This window comes from Culex pipiens, chromosome 1 (genome assembly GCF_016801865.2).
Source record: "Culex pipiens pallens isolate TS chromosome 1, TS_CPP_V2, whole genome shotgun sequence".
Lineage (NCBI taxonomy): Eukaryota > Metazoa > Arthropoda > Insecta > Diptera > Culicidae > Culex > Culex pipiens.
In genome coordinates this window covers 66,590,819-66,609,449 of record NC_068937.1, presented here as the reverse complement: position 1 = coordinate 66,609,449, position 18,631 = coordinate 66,590,819, and the positions used below count along the sequence as shown (strand labels likewise).

General features: G+C 43.0%; 2 protein-coding genes, 1 long non-coding RNA gene and 1 pseudogene across 5 annotated transcripts in view; 3 read left to right on the top strand and 1 right to left on the bottom strand.

The window, feature by feature from the left end:
• LOC128092589 (uncharacterized) overlaps positions 1–18,631 on the top strand; it is a 101,859-nt gene that overhangs the window by 15,124 nt on the left and 68,104 nt on the right. The gene's annotated exons all lie outside the window — the stretch shown is intronic.
• Positions 1–18,631, bottom strand: part of LOC120427824 (protein ROP) — a 57,115-nt gene that overhangs the window by 24,121 nt on the left and 14,363 nt on the right. The window lies entirely within an intron of this gene.
• Positions 3,755–3,974, top strand: LOC128092599 (uncharacterized). The gene is made up of 2 exons (XR_008211919.1): positions 3,755–3,864; positions 3,928–3,974. It is a non-coding gene; the product is annotated as an uncharacterized LOC128092599 (long non-coding RNA).
• On the top strand, positions 11,210–18,225 carry LOC128092594 (uncharacterized; annotated as a pseudogene).

The following is an 18,631-nucleotide window of genomic DNA, read 5'->3' as shown; positions in this document are numbered from 1 at the left end:
CATCATTTGTTTGAAAAAAGGGTGAAGATTGAAAACAATAGACAGTAAAAGAGAATATATTTTATAAAAAATCAAGAATCAACAGTAAGACAATGATGATTGCATTTTAGAATAAAAGAGAAGCTGGATGTTCGGGTGAGTCAGTAAAACTAACTTTTTGTCAGCAGTCGTAGCGACAGCTACAAAACTAAAAAGTTAAGTTTTTATTTAGTTATTTGTGTACATGTTTGTTTGAATTTCACTTACTTAATTAGTCTTCCTTTCCAACGATTTCCTCTATCTCTCCTACACTTCTTCCTCTTCCTTATCTTCTCCTTCGTTCCACTTCCTGCATTTGTGTATAATTTTATTAATATTTTGTTTACTTTCCATTTCAGGTTTACTTACAAACTACCGACACTGTACAATGTAGCATTCAGTGACGGTAGGCGACGACGGTGCAGTTTCTGTTGCTTCCTTCGCTGCTGGTAAGTATTAAATGTTTCAGTATTCGAAATTCGCACTAACTTTATCTTTTCTTCTACTTACAGGTGTGCTCGTGTTTTAATTTCAATAAAATTAAACTTCCACAGCTTTACCCCACTTTTCTCTCGCAAACTCCGAAAACTAACTTCGCGCAAGGTTCACACTTTGTTTTGGTAAAATGGTGACTTGCTAAAAAACGCGCCTCCCCTGTGCGTCACACACGCACTTTTCTTCTCTCCGTTTCTCCTTTGCGCGCGTTGACAGTTCCCAGTGGCATCGGTCGATTACACCGTCGGTCCTCCACCGTCTGACAGTGCGCCCGTCTCAGCGGTCGTAACACCCCAGCCCGTAACATCCGTCGGGCCGTCCGGCGCGTCGGATTTACCAAAAATCTCTATCACCGCTGCGTTCACCGTTTTTCTTTCAGCTAGGCACCTCCAGTTTCCGGTCTCCAAGTCTACCTGCTGCGGCCGATTGCCCATCGACCAGTGCTCCACCTGGTTTATCTGCTTTTTTGCCCACTCGTACTTGTTCCTGCTGTTGATATCCATCGCGTTGCGCTTGGTGGCATCCAGGTTCGTCGCCTTACTGACGTTTCCAGTCGTCGGCTTCTGCGCACCGATATGCTCTGGCAGTTGCTCAACGACGATCACTGGTTGCGCCGCACACAGTCTCGCAGTGCTGTCCGGGATACCTAGTCCCGGATCATCCTGTTTGTGTGTCACAGGTCTCACCGAAGCCATCGCACAGGGTTGATTCACCACGCCGTAGTTGCTTTCACCGTAATCAATCTCGGCGTTCGTTGGGATGCGAGAACCTTTCGGCAAAAGTCCAACGCTTGGGTTCCTCAGCGGCGTGCTGTTGTTTTGGAGTAGTTTGTCGATGCTGCCACCCTTGGCGCGACCAGCATTCTTCGAGTCTCTCGCACCATTTATCAGCGTTGTTCGATCAGTACTCACCGGATCTTGTTGAGCACATGCCGCCGAACTTAGCAGTGTACTGTGCTCCTTCGGACTGTCCAGATCTTCAAACACCGCTTGGTGCAGATTCACCTCGACTGCTACAACCGACTCCATCGATCTCAGCTCTCCGAAGAATTCTTCCCGCCGAGCGTCGTCAGCCGCTACATCGATGCTGTTATGCGCCGATAGCTCTTCTGCATTCATCATGTGGAGGCTCAAGTGTGGTTTCTGACGCACCGATGACAGTAGCCATTTTTCGCCGCCGGTTGTCCTCATCGCAAAGATCCACCCACTTTTCCGCGTGATTCTTGGCCACGCGCTACGTGTCTCCGCCATCTGCTGTAGGCAGAGCATCGCCCTTACACTTCCGAGTACCGGTCGAATTGCTTGTGCACATTCGATCAATGCGACAGAATTGGCCTCGTCCGCAGTCGATGCATCCCTGGTGAATTCCATTTGCGGGCTGAAGTCGACCGTGCTCACGAGCGGAAGAGCTACCAGGATGTGCAGCTCCCGGCACGCATCGCGTTGGCCGAATTTCTCCAGCTGACATTTCAAGTCGTCGCCGAACTTCCAGTTTGCGACGAGCTGCATGCGGACGTCGACGGACAGCCTTTCGATCCCCTCGCAGAACCGCCACTGATGATCGTCGCATGTGTGTGGCATTTGGTTGGCCCTGCTCAGTCCCGAGCTGTCCTCTTTCAGACAGTAGAGAGCCGCTTCCTCTATCTGTCCTCTTCTGCTTGTCCCGGTTATCGTGTCCGGGTTGGTCAACAAGAAAATCTTTGGTTCCGTCGACCTAGTTGGTGCCCAGAGCCGTTGCTCCGCGTCTAGGAGAACGCTAGCTGGGTCTTGTTTTGTGAGCGGATTCTCAAGCGTGAGATCTGCCCCCTCCATCTGCTCGCGCAGTATGTCTTCCACGATTTCGAGCGATTTGATTTGTTCAAGTCCGTCGACCGAACGCTCGGCCTCGCATGCTTCCTCCAAACGGCATTGTGGCAGTAGTTCCGGGCTTTCCAACGACAGATGACGCTTTACGATGTCTGGCTCGGACAGATGGCGAGGAAAGTGTCCAGTATTTTGCGCCGCACCTTCAAGCAAGTGGCGAAGCCCCACAAGGTTTCGTTCGTCCGTCACTCCATGGGTTGAGGATCCTTCTCGCGTTCCGAGAGACTTTGTCCACTGTACTGGGTCGATCGGGTAACAAGGAGACTGTCTTGTAAGTCCCCCGCCCGCGGCCAGTTGTGCCTTCTCAAATCCGGAACACTGCTGCCCCAGCCCGTTTGGACTTATGCTGACGAAATCTTGCATTAACAGCTTCGTCTCGTTCTCGCTGGTGTCCTCTGCGCGAACTTTCAAACTTCCATCGCTCTCTTCGCCCGGATCCGACGAGTTTTCATCGCGTTCAGCATCCGTTTCGTTTTCTGCATCCTCCTCCTCCTCCTTCGCCAAGTCAACGATTTGGGGGGATGGCAGGAGCTTTTCGAAGGCGAATTTGATGAGCTCCAGCTGCTCGTCGATGAGCGAAGACCTTCTACGGTACGAGCTATCCAATTCTGCCATTCGCCTGTTGTGGTCCGACTTTTTCCTCTGCTCAAGCTCCAAGTTTGTTTCATACCGTCGCATCTTCTTCCGGATTGCTTCGGTCATCTTCTTTTCTTTGGCTTGCAGCTCGCGATCGATCCGTGCCTGCCGTTCTGCTAGTTCTACCTCGATTTCTAGCTGCTTCTCCCGTATCCAACGTTCAGCATCGAACTGCTCCGCATGCTGATCCAACGCTACCTTGACAACCTCCGGCTTTTCCGGTTCGGTCGCCGCATCTGGCATCTCGCTTGCTTCTTCGGATGAGTTCGTAGAACCGTCGTTATTGTTGTTGCTTTGGGCTTCTTTGTCCTCTTCGCACCAACAACCTTCCGGGCAGCACCACTCATTTTCCGCCGCCGTTGCGTCCACGCAGCGTGAGTGGTAAATCATGACGCAACTGCTGCAGGTGATTATCCGATCCACGTTGTCGAAGAAGAGTCCACACGCACCGCAGAATGTTGTTTCGTCGGCTATCGTGGAGAGGATTACTGGACCCGTAATTAATTTTGTAGTTTGTTCGGGTGAGTCAGTAAAACTAACTTTTTGTCAGCAGTCGTAGCGACAGCTACAAAACTAAAAAGTTAAGTTTTTATTTAGTTATTTGTGTACATGTTTGTTTGAATTTCACTTACTTAATTAGTCTTCCTTTCCAACGATTTCCTCTATCTCTCCTACACTTCTTCCTCTTCCTTATCTTCTCCTTCGTTCCACTTCCTGCATTTGTGTATAATTTTATTAATATTTTGTTTACTTTCCATTTCAGGTTTACTTACAAACTACCGACACTGTACAATGTAGCATTCAGTGACGGTAGGCGACGACGGTGCAGTTTCTGTTGCTTCCTTCGCTGCTGGTAAGTATTAAATGTTTCAGTATTCGAAATTCGCACTAACTTTATCTTTTCTTCTACTTACAGGTGTGCTCGTGTTTTAATTTCAATAAAATTAAACTTCCACAGCTTTACCCCACTTTTCTCTCGCAAACTCCGAAAACTAACTTCGCGCAAGGTTCACACTTTGTTTTGGTAAAATGGTGACTTGCTAAAAAACGCGCCTCCCCTGTGCGTCACACACGCACTTTTCTTCTCTCCGTTTCTCCTTTGCGCGCGTTGACAGTTCCCAGTGGCATCGGTCGATTACACCGTCGGTCCTCCACCGTCTGACAGTGCGCCCGTCTCAGCGGTCGTAACAGATGTAAAATTAGACAATAGTTAATAAATAGAGATAAAAACAAGCTTAGATTATAGTAATGATAATTTATTGGACAGGTAAATAATTATTCAAATGAATAAATTCGCAATAAAAAAAAATAAAATAAAAAAGTTAGTAGAATCAAAATCAAATGATGGATATTAAATAGAAGAATCAGTGAAGAAGTGAGAATCAGTAGAGCAAAATAAAAATAGGAGATAGGTGGTAGCTGAGAATGAAGAGAAGAGAAAACCCCGTTGTGCGATGTTTCAGGTACATCCACAGCAGTTGACTCAACATACTGCGAATCAAAACAATACCGTCTACAATCACAAATTACTTCCCTTTCCTACATTGTTGCGCCCCTTTCTTTTAGCCGTCTCGACTCTGACCCGCGGTGGTCAAAGGTTTACGATCCGTTTCCACAGGCCACCAGTGCTACTCCTAATGATGGTAGTAGGTCACTGGATTGTTGCGACTATAAGACTGGGTGCCTCATCATGAAAACCAAGCCAACGTGGAGGTAGGAAAATAGGACACTTGCAAGGAACCAGAGCTATACTGTTCTGATCAAGATAATTCGGTTGATCTAACAGAACTACGGATGTAGTTAGTTGCGCTCCTTCCAGGATGTTCCTTACCTGGACGTCAACCGAAGAGCACGCAACAAGATCAGTGCCATTGCATGCTCTTAGGTATCAATGCTTGGCCTGCTGTCGAAACGGGAAATGTATTTAAATAAAAAATAGCATCTTGTTTCAGAAAAGTCAGAGCGTTTCTTCTTACTATATAATTTGAAACGTCATCATTCGACCAAAGTTAAGCCTGTCAAGATTCACGTGACAATCATGCCGTCAGTTGACTTCGCTTCAACCGACACAGGTGGCCGGAACTATTCAAGCAGAAGGCACTGCCGGCAAAATGCCACAAGCCTATTTTGACAGCATCCTGGAAATTTAAGTCTGTTGACATTCTTTGCGATTCTAAAAAAAGAAATAACAAGTTTTAAATAGAGGCCCGAGGAAATTCTACGTTTCAGCTTACCTGTCGTATTTGGAGAACACTGTCACGTGTCAAAATAGGAAGCCAGTTCATCGTATGAGCGTGCTTTGTCCCTGAACTCAGGCCTGAACCAACCACTACTGACGGCATTTTTTCGTTGTCGGTCCTCTGGGCTCACAATCAGTCGTAAACGAGCAGTACCGGTGTGTGATGATGTATTTTTAAAAAATGCTGCTTGTAGATGTACTCAATGTTCGGCAGATACTGCCCGATGAAGACCGGTGAGTTGACCTCGGCCGGGCTGGAACACTTTTTGATGCGATCCTCCACGGTCAACATTGCCACTAAATGATGTCCAAGTGCACGCTGCGGTCCAGTGTCGTACCTTAATGAGTCGAGAATGCTATATTTTCATCCGCAGCTGAAAAGTGGATACGTTTCAGACATCAGAAACATGTCCGCTTGCTAAGCTTACGCAGGTCGTACACGAACGAGTTGATGTAGTAAAACGAAGTCCACAACGCTGGGAAGAGTTTTTTTTATTGTTTATTGTTTATTCGTCAAGCTTATGTAGACTACTTACAATTTTCTTACATACTAGATATTATTTCTATTGTACAGATTTTTTCGTAGTTCCGGTTTAGACATGTCGAAATGTATGTACTGTGAATTTTCATTATAAAAGCGCATCATTTGATTTAATGGCGAATTTTTTAAATAATTTGTCGTGTATGCAGTTATTCTAAAAAGTTGTGAATGTCTAAGAGTACGGCTTGGTTCATGAATACTATTGCGTATTACTGAAAATAATGCTGCTGACTGTATGCGTTGAGAAATAATGTCGTTGATGAAAGAGAGCATGGCAAATTTACGACGTTCTTGTAATGATTGTATGTTTATGAGCATGCAGCGTGCTTCATACGATGGGAGAGGAAATGCAGTCCAGTTAAGTTTACGTAGTGCGTACAGTAAGAATTGTTTTTGGACAGATTCAATACGTGCTTGGTGTACGGCATAGTATGGATTCCAGACGATACTACAGTATTCCAAGAGTGGCCTGACATACGTTATATAGAGTAATTTAATAGTATACGGGTCCTGGAAGTTGAATGCAAAGCGCTTTATAAAGCCTAATGTACTTTTTGCCTTGTTTATTATTGTGTTATAGTGTTCTACAAAAGTTAGTTGTGAGTCTAGGATGACACCTAGATCACGTACTACTTTGCATTTTTCTACTGGTTGGTTTCCTAATAATACTGTTATGTTTGGTGTTTCATGTTTTCTGCTGAAGGCAATGGAATTACATTTCTTTACATTCAATTGGAGTAGGCTTTTACTACACCATGTGTAGAAAAGATTAATTTCGTTTTGGAATACATGACTGTCATTGGCATTTCCTATTTCCATATACAATTTCATGTCGTCTGCATATACAAGTACGTTAATTTTTTTAAGAATGAAGGAAATGTCGTTTACATACAAGATGAAAAGAAGAGGTCCTAGATGGGATCCTTGCGGAACCCCAGAGGTGACGTGAATTGATTCCGATAGTACATTTTGGAAGCGAACAATTTGTTCGCGCTTAGTCAAATATGACTTAAGCCATTCCAAAAGATTCGGTTGAATTCCAATTTTCTGCAGTTTGAAGATTAATAATGGTATGTCGATTCTGTCAAATGCCTTACTAAAGTCTGTGTAAATTGCTTCTACGAAATTGCGATTATGCATTGCATTCAGTGTAAAATTTACAAATTCTAAAAGGTTGGTGCTAGTAGAGCGGCCTTTAAAAAAGCCGTTCTGTTTACATGTGATGCGGTTTTTTACTTGCTGAAAGATTTTTTCATTTATAATAGATTCGAAAAGTTTTGGAATGCAAGACAAAAGGGCAATTCCGCGATAATTACGTATGTCTGATTTTGGGCCTGACTTGAAAATAGGCACCAAAAAAGACTTTTTCCATGTTTGTGGGAATTTTCCAGTATTTATTGACATGTTGAAAAGATGATGCAGTGGATATGTCAATTCTTCTGCAAGGTTCTTTAGGAATGCAGGTGCTATTCCGTCGGGTCCTGGTCCTTTTGATGAGTCTAAGTCCTTCAATGCCTGGCGTACTTCCGTTTCTGACAAAGAATTGACTGAGACGTCATTTGGAAATTCCGGTATATATGAAAAGTAGTCGCGGTCGCGGTCTTCTTCGGAAAATGAGGTGTATACTTCTTTGAAAAATTTTGAAAAAAGATTGCAAATTTCTTTTGAGTTACTGCCTACATTTTCGTCCAGTTGCATTTGCGATGGGAAGTTACTACTTTTGGATTTGGATTTTACGTAATTAAAGAAATTTTTCGGGCATGATTTGACTTCAGATTCGACTTTACTATTATATTCTTCGTTGGCAGAATTGAGTGCCGAAAAAAAATGGTCGGAAATATTTAGATAATTCAGAAGATTTGTGTCATTTGTATTGTTTCTGTATAGTTTGTAGGCTTTTTGTTTTCTGTTTTTTAAATTTCTTAGTTGTGGAGTGAACCACACTGGGTATTTATTGCCTGTGTTATTACGTCGTCTTCTTTTAGTAGGTACGGTTTCAGATGTTATAGTGTTAATTTCCGTATAGAATTTTCCTACTAATTCGTCGACATTTCCTTCATTATTAAATAAATTTTGCCAGTCAATTGCAAGTAGTTTACGTTTGGCTTCTACAAAGTTTGTTTTATTGTATTCCAGGACTTCTTCATATTCCCAGTCAATGGGCAAAGTGTTTTTATGGACATAAATAGAATATTCAATTGCTGTATGGAAGACTTCATTCTTCCAAAGGGGGGTTACAGATTCTTGTACATGAAAGTCTTCAATACAGTTAGTGAATAAAAGGTCTAAAAATGAATTTCTTTGGTTTTTTACATGATTGATTTGGAAAAGTCCATAATTTGCAATATTGTCAAAGAGAAAATGCAAAGTTTCATTTTCCCCAATGACTGGGAGAAGAATTGCTTCATTTTCTTGGTCAGATATAAATTCGACTTTGCTTTGATTAAAGTCGCCATAAATGTGAAGTTTTACTTCCGGTTCCATTTTTGATGTTATGATTTCTACTGTTTTAAAGAATAGTTCATACGACTGTTTATTTGCATGGTCCGGCGGAAAGTATACTGATGCAAAAATGTGTACTTGGCCTGCAATAGTGGCTTTGGCCCAGACTTGTTCAAATTGAAAATGTTTTTCAGTTACAATTTCTTTTGGATTAAGTCTGGCATTTATGGCTAAGAGGACGCCGCCTCCTGACTTTTTCTGACTGAGATTTAAATTTCTATTGCCTAGGAATACAAAATAATTGTTTCCAAAAATTTCTTCAGGGTGGACGCTTTCGTCCCAGTTAGTTTCAGTTCCAAGAATAATGTCGAAAGAATGTGAGAGAATGTTTAAAGAAATTTCCTTCATTTTGCCTGGGCTTTTCATGCGATTGAAATTCTGACAATAAATTAGAATTTCATTCGCATTCTGTTGTTCCGTTGAAGAAATTTTTGGAGACATACTTAAATTATTAATAGTACTTACTGCCTCTTGCGAGGGTGTCATTTCTTCTTCCGTGTTAGAAGGCGTCAATGCTTGTAAAAATTCGACGATGTAGTCGGCAGGTAAAATTTGTTGGCGGCTTCGCGCGAATGCTGCAGGTATTGAAGTCTTCTAGTTGTTACATATTTCCTGTAGGTTTCCAGGTCGGTGAGGGTTTGCTTAGGTGAAATTCCAATTGTTGAATTGTATTCCATGAAGATGTTCATAAGATGTTCAGGTTCAGTAGGCAGGCCATTGGATGCAAAAAAGACATGCATGCTGGTTAGTGTTAGTCCGTCTATGCAGACGTCCGGTTTTTGGTCCTTCAGATACGCCAAGTATAGTCTGAGATTGTCATAGACTTTAATTTCGCGGAGTCTGGCCAGCAGGAAACGGCCATCGCCGACTGCAGACTGTTCAGTTAGGCGTACTATGGGCGGCTTCATTGGGTCCAGACAGAACATACTGTCTGTTACTTCAGGAGTTTGTGATGACGTTTTTGCTGGCTGCGGCGTGGTGGCGTTTAGAGGTGGGACGATTGGCGTTTTTTCCTTCCGGTAGGGGTTGATGGTTTCCCCTTTTCGGAAGTTGATGAAGTTTGAATTCGATGTAGTTGGAGGTTGGCCAGAAAATTCGACCCTTGCCTGGTCTAGAAGTTCCTTGTCGGACAATTTGGTTGACGAATGAGTGAAAAAGTTGCTGCTACTTGCGTTGTCCTGGTCGAATTGATTGTCCTTTAAGTTAAAATGTGGCGTACTTGGGTTTCGGCCTGCGTCAGAGTTGCAGTTGGTCTGGTGCTGTTGCCGACGAAGATGTTGATGTGATTGTTGTTGCTGTTGCCGGCGTTGCTGATGATGTTGTTGTGATTGTTGTTGTTGCTGGTGCTGAATTTGTTGACGATGTTTTCGGTTGCGGCGACGTGCTTTTTCGGCTTCCTTTTCCTGAAGACGGCGAGTCCGCTGCCTGGCGTCGAAGTCGGTCCAGTCTGGCTTCCAAATTTTTTTGCTGCCGATAAGTCGCCAGCCAGATTCGATTTCCAGTACGGTTTGTTCGTTTAATTCTTCTGCCAGTGATTTTTGCCGGACTTCAATTTCATTGTCTTGCAGTTTATTGATGGATGAAGTGAGGGCCCTCACTTCATCGTGGACTGCTAAAATTATGTCCGAGGGGCATTTTTCTGCTGAGGCAATTGTTTTAATTATGTCATCCCGGTGGGATGACGTAATTTCCTGGATACGGCAGAATGATTCAGCGAGTTTATGATTCTGGTCCGAGGTGGTGTCTTCAAATGCTTTTCTGACTTCGTTTAAGGGGAAGTCCATTGCCGGTGCCTGTGTTAATACTGCCGAAAGTATTCGACTTGCGATTTCTGCAGATTTCTTAATTTCTTCCTGCAGGCCTATGATTTTATTATGCAGTTCATTAAGGGCTTCTTGGTTTGTCTTGTCATTGGTCTTGATGTGAGTCAAGATCATATGACTGCCTTCTAAATGATGCTGCATTATTTTTCTAATGTCGATTTCCATATGTAGGTTATTTCGACAAAGGCTGCATATAGGAAGTACATGTAGTTGCAAGTCGTCTTCGGAGCCACGTTTGACCCCAATACAGGCTGCGTGAAATTGTCGATTACAAATGCCCGTACAGTTCCAGAGGTATTGTTGGTCGAAGGGTGAAGAGCACGTCGGCACATAGCACTGCATTTTGCTTACGTTTGTTAATAAGTGCACACGCGACGCGCGACAAAAAAAATAAATATGTTTACGTTTACGTTTGTGGACTGGGTCAGTGAAGGTAAATAAAAATAAGGTGTAGAGCGAATTAAAAAACGCGTCCGTCCGGTAAAAAGACTCAACTGCAACTGCTCATAATTCGGCTAACTTGCCGCCAGTATCAATTGGTCCATCGAGGGCAACGATCTGAAATCAATCCGAATGAGTCAATTCAATACCTTATAATCTCGTACCAATAAAGACTCACCTTGGTATTTTGATTTTACTAATTGGTGGTGGTCTGAACACGATGTCCTTGAAAGTCAGCAGAACCGAGTCTTCCTTCTCCGTGTACGGGAACGGTGCCGTCTTGCACAGCTTTCACCTCGCAGCTTGGCACGCATGGCTTTGACGGAGACAAGTTCCTGATGTCTGAAACGTGTCCAGTTTCCAGCTGCGGATGATAATCCAGCATTCTCGACTGATGATGGTGTCGTTCTGGACCGTAGCGTGCACTCGGGAATTATTTATCGCATCAAGAAGCGTTCCAGCACGGCCGAGGTCAACTCACCGGTCTTCAACGGATAGTGTCTGCCGGACATCGAGTACACCTACAAGCATTAGCATTAGCATTTGGAGGACGCCCCACCACCGGAAGGCTCCACAACGCTTATCCCACTGTTTGGTCTGGTTGTGTTAGACCCTCTTCCGGAACAATAATCCAACACGGGAGTTACCATGCTTTCATCTTTTGATGAGTGTGTAATACAGCCCAGGGAATAAGGGGGTCCACGCCGGGTCCAAGCTATCCTCGGGGAAATGAAGGAATGTTAGTAAACACCTATCTAAAGTGCGCAGGGACCCCTACGTCACCTTAGTGGTATAGATGTTTGTAGGGAGGTTTTGGACTCAATGTTAGTAGGAGAGGTAGAACCCTAGGATATACCCCGAAAGGTATTGCGGGCGAGTCAAGTAGATTTAGTATTTTGATTATTAAACTTATAGAGATGATTGTAAAGTATAAAAGATGCATGATTTATATTTATTTGATTTAAAGCCACAGCAGATACAACGCGACGGTGCCGTGCATGAATAAATTGTCTGTAGTATTACTTTACCCGCCATTTCCTCAGATAAAAATAATGCTGATTAACAGTCAAGTTACTAAGCCCCGTCTTAGCGTTAGGTACATGGATTTTCAACAAGCTGTAACTTGGTGAAAATTACATGAAATATCAACTTCATATATACCATTGGCTTCGAAAATTAACCAACTTTAATATAAAAATATTTAACATGGTGGTTTAGGGGGGCGGGTCCCCGGGGGGAGGGGCCAAAGGAAAAAAAAAACAGCGTTACATGGAATTCAAGGGCCCAGAGCACATCGTAAAATAACCCAAAATACCAACTTATGCAGCAATTTCTATAGATCATCGCTGAAATTTTAAAGTTATCGCAGTTTTAGTGAAAAAAGTCGATTTTTTCCCGTTTTCGTCATTTTCCAATTTTTGCGCGTGGCGCGTCGAAAAACCCAGTTTTTATTTTCAAAAAATCGTATCTCAGAGTATCGAAAACATAACTTCACCATTTTTGGATATGTTATGTGAAATTTTCCGAGGAATCCAATAAAAATATTTTCAGACATAGGCTCTTTGGTCCCGAGACCTTCAAAACAGCATTTTATGTTTTCATTCAACCTTTTCAAATGTTAAGCTAGATTTTTGAAACTTCTTACTATTTTTCCCAAATAGCCAAACTAATCACCTGTCTTTTGCGTCTACGACAGCTAAAATCGGATGAAATGGCGCGGAGATATGATTTTTTTTAAAAACTGGTTTTTGCGAAAATCGACGAAAATTACCATTTTTCGAACCACCCTAACACGGCGTAGGTCACCCTAATGGCCAAACGAAAAAATACGGGTCTAATTATTTCGGCCAAGGATCCCCCAGAAAAATTTCGGAGAACTTTTTTTTCGAATCATGCTGTTTTCGTGGGGAATTGCTGAATTTGTAGCGGTCTACATACTTGATTATTAAATTAAACGTATGGCGTACGATCGGGGTAGTCAGCGACGCTATAGAAATGGCGTGAATATGCACGTTGAAATAATACTTATCACCTTGCCTTACGAGCTGCGATGCTAAGGAAAGGTCTAGTCACGTGTACTTAAAATTCTATCGAAACATAATCTATTGATATCGCGACATCGTGAAAACAAAGTTAACAAAATCAATAACCGGTCTTGAATCAATAACGCGTCGATGACTAAATTTCTAAAATTAACGAATTTTAACTGCAAAATACCCTGCATTTTACAAAAAAAAACCGTCATAAAACGAGCTCGCCCGAAATTAACTATTCATTTCAGATGTACCGCTTTACTGGAAAATCGCCCGCGCATCGTAACAGTAACAAAAAAATCAAGCGCGACAGCCGCGACGCAAACCGGCAGAGTGCACAGAACTGGGTGTCAATTCAGAATCAAACAAAGAGACAGCGACGAAAATCAAACGCGACGGACACGACTCGAACCGACTGAGTGTCATAAATAAAACTTTGTTTCAATTTGGAGAAAAACGGAAAATTAGTGTCGGAGGTCACGGTGGCTCTTACGGCTTTTGAAAACTCATCCGATAATATTTAATAAGTTATTCCAAAAGTTTTATAATCTAATCAGACCTTAGCGCAGCCAATCTTTCGAATGGATCCTGGAGAGTGCCTTATGTGAGATTACGCCTAGCACTTTTCTTGTCATTTATTAACATTTGTAGTGCGCCATCGTATTAAAATGCATTGAAACATCACAGACGTTAAAGCGGCCAAGCCTTCTGCATAAAGTTGTTTCACAGAGAGATGATTCGTTGATTTGGTTTGTTCGTTGGGAGCACCATGCTAAGATGTTTTGGTTTGACAAAAACTTAAAATAAAATTTGTACCAGCCTTACGCAACAACCGATTCCGTGTACGTACCGGTTGTTGCGTTTGAAACGGAATACGTAAACGATTTGAATTGAATTCCGTTTCAGAACTCCGATTGAGTTGACTGGGATGGAGTAAATACAGCGCAGTTTTGGTTTTCACCAGCCTGATGGCAAGATTGTCAAATTGTATGTATGGGCCGCGATACTCACATTTGTTGGACCGTGGACCCCGCTATTTGGTCGCTTTACCCCTCTGACGCTAAATATAGGGTAAAAGAGCCAGCAAATGTGCAATTGAAAAAAAGTTTTTTTTTGTGAAAAATTATTTTAAATTTTGTTTTTGATGAATAGTTTTGAATATTTTTTGTCAAAAAATAAATAACTAGAAAAAATAAAATATTATCCAGCCTTTTGAGGACGAAGTCAATCGTTCACATTTTTTAATGTTAGCTTATACACATATTTTAGTGTTAAATGTCAATATTCCAAGAAGATAATGTCCAGCTTGTGACGATAAACTACTTTTCCTTTACTTAGAAATCGAATCCAGAAGGGAAACGATAACCTGCTATGTTGGTCCCACGAGGTGGTCACTCCAAATATATTGCATTTATTTCATAAGTTAATCCGTATGTGCATCCATATTTACGTGCATACACCATTCCTCTATGAATTTTATTTCAGTGTTCACAGCTTTCATCGCAAACGCGCGCACTGTTTACAAACAACAACAAAAATCAATCTGTCTCTATTACATTTTCCGGCCGAGCGATTTGCTGGCACTCATCCGGCAATTTCATGGGCCAGCAGCTTCGTCGTAGTAAATCCGGATTGTCCATTGTTTTGTGTTGAATTTAGTGCGTGTTTGGACTCAGTAAGGCACCAGCAATCGAGATGGTGGTAACACAGGAGAACAAGTCGATCGAGCTGCTGGACGTGGACCCTCAGGAGACGGAGGACGACGGAGCGGTGGTGGTGCTGGACTCCAAGCGGAAGGGCAAGCGCACCGTAATCAAGACTTTGACACGGCAGACGTACGTTTTGCCCGTGTTTGGCCTGGTTGATCCAGAGAAACTCAAGCCGGACGATTTGGTGGGCGTAAACAAGGACTCGTACCTCATCCTGGAGACACTTCCGGCCGACCGAGCAGTATTCGGACATTGGCGGGTTGGACAGGCAAATCCAGAAATTGATTGAGGCCGTCGTGCTGCCGACGACGCACACGGACAAGTTCAAGAACCTGAGAATTCATCCATCGAAGTCGACCTACCTGAAGCTGGCCGGCCAGTAGCTGGTGCAGATGTTCATCGGAGACGGTGCCAAGTTCGTCTGGGACGCGTCCGCACTGACCAAGGAAAAGCCGCCGGTGGTTTAATTTCTTTTTATTTGTGAAATCAGTTTTTTTGTATTGTTAGATATGATGAAAAAAAAAACGATATTGACCGCCCGCCCCTCCTCTCCCTTCTCCCCCCATGCGACAACTCGTTGGGTTGCGAACAGGTGCGCGTACTTTTTCAACTTGCTATTCGGCCCCACGATGAACGTAAAGATCCGTTCCTGCTTCAACCACTTTGTTATCTCTCGATCCCAGTTGTCCACCAAACTGCTCGGAGTCACGATCAGAACCCGCTTCACAACCGGCTGCCCGTAAGGTCCCTGATTCTTCAACGTGTAGATCAACGCCAACGTCTGCAACGTCTTCCCCAGTCCCATCTCGTCGGCCAAAATCGCTCCCAACTGTTCTGAGTCTTCGCGTTTCATTCCCAAAACCCTTCCCGCTGGTGCGGCCGCAAATGCTTAGCCACGCAGTACGGAACGCAACCCTTTGTTATACTTCCACTGATCGAGCGAAGGCTCCCGCATCATCAACGGAACAAAGTCCTCCGCAATCGCTTCCTCCCCACAGTCCCAACCAGCTCGACACCCGTGTCGACACCACAATCGGACTCCCGGCGCACATCGACTCCGCCGGCGGCCTAAACCCTCCTCTCGCCTCGAATCGAACCCTCTGCACCGACACATCATTCTCCTTGGCCACCTCCCCATCAATCCGCTCCACCAGTTCAACCTCCTTGCTCAACCGCGAACCCTCCTCCAGCTCCTCCCCCTTCACCAACCCGGAGCTCCCAATCACCTTGCCGTCCTCGTCGCCCAACGTGACGCTCTTCCCGCCCACGATGGTCAACGTTCCGTCGCCCTCGCACGTTTTGTGCTTTTTGGTCGTTATTTTGCCCCAGCACACTTGCGTCGTCGCGGGCATGGTTCTCCGAGCTGGTGAGCAGCTCCAGCATGCCCGGGTCCGGTTGGGCTTGCGGTAACGGCTGCGGTCGGATTGTGAGGGTGGTGGAAGTTCGGCCGGCAGGGACCGCTTCATCGACGGTCCTGCCGTCATCACCCGCATTTGCTTCTTAAGTAGAAGTGCTGACTTTTCTGGTCCCGCTGTCCCAATCTTCGTACACTGAGCAAAACTTACACAGCTCAACGAAGTGTTCTACACATGATCTGGCCCTGCTGTACAGAGCACTCAAATATCAATCGCAAAACACTTGAAATTTCGGTGATTGGCCATGAAATAATGTCAATAGCCAAACACTTGAATTTTAAATGGTGTTGAAAAAAAAAAGTACGTGCAAGCGATTTACAGGTTCTCGCTTGCTAGTCGTGCACGCTATCACTGCGCCGGCCGGCCAGTTGAAGACGGGAGTGTTTTTTGTGCTATTGGTTCTTGCCTCGCTTCTAGCCTTCGATGAAAGTCGCGCAAAAATAAATCAGTGAAACACATTAAATTCTTGTGGATAATCACGTTGACTTTGAATAGTGCCTGTTTTGGGTAGATCTTAAGATCATTTTCAAGTGTTTTGCTCATTACTTTGAATAGTTTAAGAAGGTGGGACAAATTCATGAGCAAAACAATTGAAAAGCTTGAGCCACCCGACCCAAGCAGCATCGCGCAACATGCTAAAAACGTCTAAGTCCAATTAAGTTACAACAAGGGAGCAACAATGTTGCAATTCGCGAAAATGTAACATCGAAACATAGTTCTTCATGAAATAGTTACCATTATTTGCTGAGGCAACAATTTGATTTTGTTTATTTATGCAACGTTTCGGTGACATTATTGTACCAATGTTGAAACAAACAAAAAACATACATCATGTTGGGCAGTGAATGTTGCGAATATGTTGCAGCAATGTTTCCTTGATAAAGCTAATTGCTTGGCTAATTGAAAATATCGTTTGCCATGACATAAACACAACTTCAGCGAAAAAAATCAATTTTATGCAGTTCGTCCTAAAAATTCATAATGATTATAATTCTGAACGGAATGGGCCTTAATGCGCTTAAACAAATTGAATAACTACCCGAAATTCCGTCCAAACGGACATACGGTAAGAAGTATTGGAGCATGAAGAACTTCCACCTAGATTTTCCCACACTGTTATCGACCGAAATCGAGAATATGATAAATCGGCCAATATCGTTTTCACTATTCATAAAATGATTCTGCTAATTATGATGAGGAGGATTTCCCAATTCAGTCAAAAACTTATCCGTGTGATTTTCAGGATGACCTTCAAAACTCGGCAGTTGGATACAAATCGGAACTCTGCACACACACGGGAAGCGTACTTGGGTATCCCGAGCCGCCTACCCGTAGCCACTGAGCTTCCCGCCGGTGGGCAGCCTGCCCATCAGTTTTCCTGGCGAGACACTTTCCCGGTTCCGACCGGCAGTAGGTGATCCACCATCCAACACAACAACCTCTGTGGGGTGCGGAAATGCCGAAACCAGCGTCGGGCTGACGGTACCCGCGCTCGGTTCCTCACCTCACTTGCTTTTTTACAAGGAGGAGGGGAACCACTCACCAAGAACCATCCGCCATCCAGAAGTTTTATTCTGCAGCACACCTAACAAACACATTTCATCATTTCGAGAACATTTTTTCGTTTGACAGTTCTTTAGACAAATAAAATGTTATGTTTCCATTATGTTACCACGACGTTACACAAATCGGGGTGTTCGATATGTATGTTCAACTTTGTTGCAACATATATGAAACGTTGCTGCAGCAGAAGTGAAGTGTGGCAATTTTCTCAAAGAGTAATAAGCAGGGACGTACTAAGGTTGAATGATTCAGTCATCTTATCACATTAATTCAATTTATATTTCAATTTATCAATTTTATAATGATTAACGGGGGTTATGGTCGGGGCTAAAGCCTAAAATGAAGTAATATTTTATCGAACATAAAAATAACACAATAAAAATCATAGAACTTTTAAGATTGGCATTATTCTGTTCAGTAATCCATTATGGCTATGGATTGTAAATTTTACTTAATGTTTTTGACTGTCGGTTCTGGTTCAGGAAAGGGAAGGTGAGCAGCTAGCACGCATGCTATTTTAGCGAATGTCACTGCGCGTTTAATCATAGCACTCGCCCTTGCACTCTAACGAAACTGGTTACTAAGACGCTTTTTTCATTTGTTTATCTGGAATTGGGTGACTTCGACCACTGGAAAGTAGGGACCTATAGGGGAAGGTGGGGCAAGACGACCATATGGGGCAAGAGGAACAATCGTTCGAACGGCAGTAATTTTTACAATTTTGACTATTTCCAGTATGAGGAATTGTTGCTAGCAATGCAATTAGCTGATTCTACAAACACATAACCGCCAAAACGACGTAAACGCTACGGGGCATAAGATTGAATGAAGTTTTTGTCAGAACCTTAGTTTTCTTATAATTTTTGGAAAGTACAAAATAAGGCTTAGGGCTAGTTTTAATGCTCATTTATCAAAATGCTATTTTTCCTAGATCAGTAGAGTCCCTACTCCCTATATGACTTGCACCTATTATAAAGTATGACGTAACTTTTGGTTATTTTTGTTGAGAGCTTTTAAAAAATCTGTTTCAGGTGGGGCAAGTGTACCATATGGATTTTTAGTATGGAAAAAAATACGAATTGTTGTAACAACATATTTTATTGGGAAATAAATACATAAAACTACTTAAAAACTGATAAACAGTTGATAAAAAAATTGTTCACACAAAATATAGTGATATTATGAAAATTTACTATTTATCATCCAAGTAATTTTTTTTTCGTAAAAACGATCAAATTTATAGTAAAATATTATTATTTAATCTAAAAATGAAAGAAACGTTTCAAATACATTCTAATCTGATGTATCTAAGTGATAACAGTTCAATTGTAAGAAAATTAACATGTTTTTTCAT